The following is an 8,387-nucleotide window of genomic DNA, read 5'->3' on the forward strand; positions in this document are numbered from 1 at the left end:
GATGATTAGTTCTGATTTGGTGGTTTGACCTGGTGCTAATGTATTGGTTCACTTACTGCAGCATTCAATATCAGTGGAAAGGGTATAAAATAGAGCATTTGGGAGCCTTAGGAGTAGTTTTACAGGGTCTCACCGATAGGTCGGTGGCATATGAGCTGTGGATTCAGTGGGAGGTATGCTGCAGTAAGAGGGGCCCATGCATGCCTACATAAGGCTTTTAATGCTTGCTATTCTGTCCTAATAAATGAAGCTTTGTAGTTCTAATGAGATCATTGGGGTTTGTATCTTTCTGTCTTACCGAGCCAGATCCACAAGCCTTTTCTTGTAACTTACCCCAGTCTCCATCACACTGCTTCCATTTGTCCAGATCACACGCACTCCTTTCACTGGTCCCATCTGCCACTGTTCCCATCCGGCCTTTCCACCTCCCTCACTTGGTTCCACGCTCCATCTTCCTCTCATATCGGGTCCCATCATCTTTAACTGTTCGTTGCCTCCCAGCTCTGCCCTAATTTGCACTTTCCTTTCTTCCATCTGCCTGTCATCAGGAATCTCCATGGTATGCAGAACAGAGAGACAGAGGAAAACAGGAGCTGGCACGTTAGAGGGTAAGACTGCATACTTGTTCTGCTTTGGGTGGCTGGGAGCAGGAGCAAAATGGCCCAGGTTACTGTATGCAATGGTATCTCGCTGGAAATACACAGTACACAGAGAGCTTCGACACAGTGTGAAGAGTGGTGAGTCATGGAAGACTACAGCGCAGGAACAGGTTCTTTGGTCTATCTAGTCCCTGCTAAACTGTTAGGCTGGCTAGTCCTATCAAGCCCCATCTGGACCATAGCCCACCAAACCCCTCCCACTCATGTACCAATCGAAATTTCTCTGAAACGTTGACAGTGAACTTGCATTCACCACTTGCACTGGCAGCTCATTCCACGCTCACCACCCACTGAGCAGAGAAATTCCACCTCATGTTCCCTTCAGACATTACACCCTTAACCCTTAATCCAAGATCTCTAGTTCTAGTCTCACCCAACTTCAGCGAAAAAATCCCACTTGTACTTACCTTATCTATACCCTTCATAATCTTGTGTACCTCTATCAAATCTCCTCTCAGTCTTCTATGCTCCAGAGAATAAAGTCCTAAGCTATTGAACCTTTCTCTATAACTCAGCCCTCAAGAACTGGCAACATCCTTGTAAATTTTCTCTGCAATTTTTCAATTTTATTGATATCAAAACCAGTAAAGTTCAGCACCAACTTGTCTATAATATTTCCTACAAAGAATAGACACTGCTTGTCAACCCATGGCCCCCTCTACTGGTGTAATGAGGCCACACTCAGGTTGGAGGCACGACACATTATATTCTTTCTGGGTAGCCTCCAACCTAATGGCATGAACATAAATTTCTCAAACCTCTGGTTATTGCCCCACCCCTCCTCTCCTTCACCATTCCCTATTTCTGTTTCCCTGTCTCACCTTATCACATCCCTCTGGTGCTCCTCCCCCTTCCCTTCCTTCCATGGTTTTCTGTCCACTTCTGTCAGATTCCCCCTTCTCCAGCCCTCTATCTCTTTCAGCAATCAACTTCCCAACTCTTTACCTCACCCACTCCCCCTTTCCTGGTTTCACTATCACCTGCCACCTTGTACTTCTTCCTCCCCACCCCCCAGCTTCTTACTCTGATTTCATTCCAGTCCTGATGAAGGGTCTCAGCCCAAAACATCGACTGTTTACCCTTTTCCGTAGATTTTCTTGACCTGCCAAGTTTCTCCAGCATTTTGTGTGTGATGCTTTAGATTTCCAGCATCTGCAGATTTTCTTGTGTTCGAGACACTATTTGTGTCTATGTAAGGTCTTTTTTTTTGCACAGTTTGTCTTTTTTGGCAGATTAATTGTCAATCTTTGTGTGTAAATTTTCATAGTCTATTGTATTCCTCTGTTGTACTATGAATGCCTGCAAGAAAATGAATCTCAAGGTAGTAAATGGTAACATATACGTACTTTGATAAGGAATTTACTTTGAACTTGAATCTTGAAACCATAGTGAAATGTATCATTAAGGGGCCCATTATCATAACTCTGCCATTTTCATTAGCATCACAAGTTAGTTCAGAAAACTGGTTTATCTATGAAATAACTGCTTCAGTGAAATCTCAGGCAGCCACTTCACTGACCCTGTGATTCTATTTGTTTATTTAGCCATACAGCACAGAACAGGCCCTTCCAGCCCAACAAGACACACCATTTCAGCCACCCACCTCTTTAACCCTAGCCTAATCACAGGGCAATTACTGGTATGTCTTTGGACTGTGGGAAAAAACCACTGCATTCACAGAAAGAACGTACAAACTTTCACAGAAGACACTGGAATTGAACTCTGATCAAGTCAAGTCAAGTCGTCACTTTTTATTGTCATTTCGACCATAACTGCTGGTACAGTACACAGTAAAAATGAGACAATGTTTTTCAGGATCATGGTGACATGAAACAGTACAAAAACTACACTGGACTACATAAGAACAACACAGAAAAAAACTGCACTAGACTACAGACCTACCCATGACTGCATAAAGTGCACAAAACAGTGCAGATATTACAATAAATAATAAACAAGACAATAGGCACAGTTGATTGGTGTCAATCCAGGCTCTGGGTATTGAGGAGTCTGATGGCTTGGGGGAAGAAACTGTTACATAGTCTGGTTGTGAGAGTACAAATGCTTCAGTGCCTTTTCCCAGATGGCAGGAGGGAGAAGAGTTTGTATGAGGGGTGCGTGGGGTCCTTCATAATGCTGTTTGCTTTGCAGATGCAGCGTGTAGTGTAAATGTCCGTAATGGCGGGAAGAGAGACCCCGATGATCTTCTCAGCTGATCTCACTATCCACCGTAGGGTCTTGCGATCCGAGATGGTGCAATTTCCGAACCAGGCAGTGATGCAGCCAACTGCATCGCACTCACCGCTACGCTACCATGGCACGGTTTGTGGCTTCCAGGCTGTGACATAACTCTCGAACTCTGTCCTTCGGAACCTGAGGAGTGCTGACACGCTGCCCACCATGTTGGTCTTGACTCTTTGCTGTCATCTCTCAGAATGACAGACAGACTGAAAAAGAGGCGTTGCCCGCAGAATTTATAGCCCACGATATTGTGTAATGTACACCTTGGTAAACCAAGGCTGATAAATTACTATTGAAAACATTAATTGTACAATGCTTAAAATATTCATGCAAAACTACATGCTGACACATTTTAAATAGATGTGCACACCTATTTATTTTAAACAAGCTCATGGTTATGTTGAACAAGAAAATGGAAAAAATATAGAAATACGCCTTGCCTTCATCTGCTAATTTTATCAGCAGTAAATTCTAGGCTCAAGTGTTAACAGGGCACCTGAACCAGATGGTACATGTTAGAATCCTCAAGGAAATGATTAAAGGAAATTATTTTTAGAAATCCCATAAGTGCAAGGTTTCTATCCAAGTGATTGAGAATAAAACATGTTATCCTAGTATGTGCTTTAGAAATAAAACTCCTTGTTACTGCAATTAATTAGGTGTCAGATAGTATTTGCAGGAAAATAATATTACCTGACTAAGTATGAACACTAAATGGAAGAGCAGGACCAGAAATTATTGAATAGTTTTAAACATAATAGTCCTGAGCTGTTAAGACAATGTAGGTATCATGCCCATGAAGACAGTTCATTAATCGCTAACATTAAATATTGCAAACCATAGAGCTAGACAGATATTAAGAAGTTCCACTGGTTGCCTTTTAAACTTTGCAAGAGTTTTCACCGTGTGAGGTGGGTAAGTAAGGCAAAGGGGAACATGTCATTTTTCTGGCAGTAAAGAGCTTCCGCTAGTTCGGAAGAATCATTATGGGTGGCATAGAAACATAGCGGTCCGTGCATGGCTTCACAACGCTAGCGACCAGGTACAATTCCTGCCACTGTCTGTAAGGAGTTCATATGCTCTGCCTGTGACCTTGAGGATTTCCTCCAAGTGCTCTGGTTTCCTCGCACAGTCCAAAGACACTAGGGTTGGAGGGTCAATTGGTCACATGGGTGTAAATGCATGGCACGGGCTTGTTGGACCAGAAAGGGCCTGTTATGATGCTGCATCTCCAAATAGAAGTTAAAAATGTAATAGCTATCCAAGCCCAGCTCTTTTAAGACCCTGAAACACTCCCAGTTCTTTGACATCTTTGTAGCCCAAACAAGATTTCACCTGTGGCTTGAAGTAAAAAGATCTTTAAAGATGAAGATAGAATTCTTTAGAAACAAATAAAAGGAAATAAACAGAGAGAATCTAAAAAGAAAGTCAGCCAGAGGAAAGAAGCAAAATTTGGAAGGGGGTGCTGGTCATACTATAAATGGTGACCTCGAGTACTGTGTAAAGGTCTAAGGCACACATACAGTATATAGTTAGGGTGTCTAAAACTGTTGCACAGTACTCTAGTAATGTTATTGCACTGCCCTGCTGCCGCAAAAAAAAAACAAATTTCAAGACATATGTGAGTGATGGTAAACCTACTCCCTCCCTTCTCCCTTCCCCTTTTCCCAACTATGATTCCCCTCTCGGTGCACAATAGAGAGCCATATCAGAATCAGGTTTATCATCACAGGAATTTAGAAGACTTCATATATTGAAACCTACCAAATGTTGAAAGGACTAGATAAGGTGGATGTGGAGAGGATGTTCCCTCTGGTGGGGGTATCCAGAACTAGAGGGCACAGCCTCAGAATTGAGAGGTAACCCTTCAGAACAGAGGTAAGAAGGAATTTTTTTAGCCAGAGAGTAGTGAATCTGTGGAATGCTCTGCCACAGACTGTGGTGGAGGCCAAGTCCGTGCATTTATTTAAGGAAGAAGTTGATCATTTCCTGATCAGTCAGGGCATCAAAGGATATGGTGAGAAGGCAGGTGTGTGGGGTTGAGTGGGATCCAGGATCAGCTATGATGGAATGGCAGAGCAGACTTGATGGGCTGAATGGCCTATTTCTGCTCCTATGTCTTATGGTTTTATGGTATTATTTTTTTATTTGACAACATGTCTTCTTTTGCATAGTGGTTACTTGTCAGTCTTTTTTATGGATATTTTTCATAAATTTTATTGTATTTCTTTACTTTCTTGTAAATGTCTGCAAGAAATTAATCTCAAGGTAGTAGCAGTGCAATCACTTGTGCAAAGTACGATGTTCTCCAAAGGGGTGGTTGATTGGTAGGTGGCTGTAGAGGCCAGCCAGGGATTCATATAACCAGAAAGTTAGAGTGGATTCCCTTAATGGAGAAGGGCTGTGCGTGACTTTGTTTAACATGGGGAGGCTGATGCACAGGCAACCACCACACAGTGCTTGCCAGATCAGGGTCAGGGTCCAGCGGCACACCATGCAAGATGACTGGGGACCCTTCACTGCTGCAGTCCTCCTCCCACTTCACTGCCGTTGTGATGTGTCATCATCTTCCGCCAGCTCCACTGTTGAGGTCTTGGTTAGATTGCTCCTTGTCTGGAACGTAAAAGGTGAGCATTATTTGTCCCATGTACTCTGAAAAATACAGTAAAATGCATTGTTTCTGTTAATGACCAACACAGTGCAAATACGTGCTGGGAGCAGCCCGCAAGTGGCCATACTTCTGGAACCAACATACCATGCCTACAACTTACTAACCATAACCCATGTATCTTTAGAATACAGGTGGAAACCAGAGCACCCAAAAGAAGGCCATGCAAACATAGAAACTCCTTACAAACAGTGGCAGGAATTGAATCCCAATCTTACAACTGATACTGTAAAGCATTACCCTGACCACTACACTACCATTCCACCCATGGTACACCTGCGTAGGTACAACACAGGTGTAGAGTACCCATTGCAAAGCTGGCTTAATATTGTAAATCTGGGAGGTGTGAGGGGTTTAAGAAAAGCACCATAATGGTGTCTCAGGGCCACTGGTTTCAATTAATTTTTTTCAAAAGTTATTAAATGCCATTATAATAAAATCCACATGTTTTTTTAAAACTTCAGAGTAATTTTTCTTACCATTGGAACGGAGAATACTCCTTCAGTTGATGTTGACTGATATTGTTAATAAGTTTCATAACAGCCAACTGTTAACATGCAGAATTCAAAACATAACATCTGCTGTTAAACCACAAACAAGAGAAAATCTGCAGATGCTGGAAATCAAAGTAATACACACAAAATGCTGGAGGAACTCAGCAGGCCAGGCAGCAACTATGGAAAAGGGTAAACAGTTGACACTTTGGGCTGAGACCCTTCATCAGGACAGGAAAACAGAGATGAGAAGTCAGAGTAAGAAGGTGGAGGGAGGGGAGGAAGAAGTCCAAGGTAGTGTAAAACCAGGGGAAAGGGAGGGGTGAAGTTGACCTGTGAGAAAGATAAAAGGCTAGAGAAAGAGGTATTTGATAGGAGAGGACAGTAGACCATGAACGAACAGGAAGCGGGAAGAGCACCAGTGGGAGATGATGGACTGGTAAGGAGATAAGGTGAGAGAGGGGAATGGGAATGGTGAAAGGGGAGTGGCAATTACTCAAAGTTCGAGAAATCGATGTTCATGCTATCAGGTTGGAGGCTAGCCAGACGGGATATAAGGTGATGCTCCTCCAACCTGAATGTGGCCTCATCACAACCGTAGAGGAGGGTACGGACTGACATGTCAGAATGGGAATGGGGAGCAGAATTGAAATGGGTGTGCTCCCAGTGATCTTCCTCTTGGAACTTACCCTGCCAAGCGGAACAAGTGCCATATCTGCCCCTACACCTCCTCCCTCACTACTATTCAGAGCCTCAGACAGTCCTTCCAGGTGAAGCGACACTTCACCTGTGAGTCAGCTGGAGTTATCTACTGTATCTGGTGTGGCCTCCTGTATATCACTGAGACCCGATGTAGATTGGGAGACCACTTTGCCGAGCATCTATGCTCTGTCTGCCAGAAAAAGTGGAATCTCCCAGTGGCCACCCATTTCAATTCTACTTCTCATTCCCATTCTGTCATGTCAGTTCATGGCCTCCTCTACTGTCGAAATGAGGCCACGCTCAGGGTGAAGGAGCAACACCTTATATTCTGTCTGGGTAGCCTCCAATCTGATGGCATGAACATTGATTTTTCGAACTTCCAGTAATGCCCTCCCCCCTTCACCATTCCCCATTCCCATTTTCCTCTCTCACCTTATCTTCTTACCTGCCCATCACCTCCATCTGGTGCTCTGCCCCTTCCCTTTCTTCCATGGCCTTCTGTCCTCTCCTGTCAGATTCCTCCTTCTCCAGTCCTGTATCTCTTTCATCAGTCTACTTCCCAGCTCTTTACTTCATCACTCTCCCTCTCCCGGTTTCAGCTATCACCTACCACCTTGTATTTCTTCCTCCCCTCCCTTCCACTTTCTAACTCTGATTTCTCATCTCTTTTTTCCAGTCCTGATGAAGAGTCTCAGCCTGAAATGTCAGCTGTTTACTCTCTTCCATAGATGCTGCCTGGCCTGATGAGTTCCTCCATCAATTTGTGTCTACTGTTAAAATTATGTTTGGTACAAATGAAGGTTTGAAATGAGCAGATTGGCTTTCCAAACAGTACCAGAAAGTATAACATTGAACCGCTCATTCTAGTTTCCACCAAACATCTGTCTCCTATTCTAAACAAGAGAAAATGTGCAGATGCTGGAAATCCAAGCAACACACATCTGTCAATGGGTCTCGGCCTAAAACGTTGACTATACTTTTTTCCATAGATGCTGCCTGGCCTGCTTAGTTCCTCCAGCAGTTTGTGTGTCTCCTATTCATACTTCGTGGCCAGTTTATTGGGAACCTCCTGCAGCTAGTAAAGTGGCTACTGAAGGTATATTCGTGGTCCTCTACTTAAAGATTCAACATGTTGTGTGTTCAGAGATGCTCTTCTGCATAACGCTGTTGTACCTCAAATCTGTCCAGCCATTCTCCTCTGATCTCTCCCACTAACAATGCATTTTTACCCACAGAAGTGGGTGTTTTTTTCATTTTTCACACCATTTTCTGTAAATTCTAGAGGCTCTTATGAGTGAAAATCCCAGGAGATCAACAGTTTCTGAGAACTCAGACCACCCTGTCTGGCACCAACAATCATTCCACAGTCAAAGTCACTTAGATCACCTTTCTTTCCCATTCTGATGTTTGGTCTGAACTACAACTGAACCTCTTGACCACGTCTGCATATGCTTTTATGCATTGAGTTGCTGTTACACGATTGACTGATTAGATATTTGCATTAATGAGCAGGTGTACAAACTTACCTAATAAAGTGGCCACCAGGTACATTTGATGAACTGAGCAATTAGATTTCCTTTGGCAAAGTTAAAGTAAAAATTATTAAAGTACATTGCCACGTGG

This window comes from Hemitrygon akajei, chromosome 20, assembly GCF_048418815.1.
Source record: "Hemitrygon akajei chromosome 20, sHemAka1.3, whole genome shotgun sequence".
NCBI classification, from domain to species: Eukaryota; Metazoa; Chordata; class Chondrichthyes; order Myliobatiformes; family Dasyatidae; genus Hemitrygon; species Hemitrygon akajei.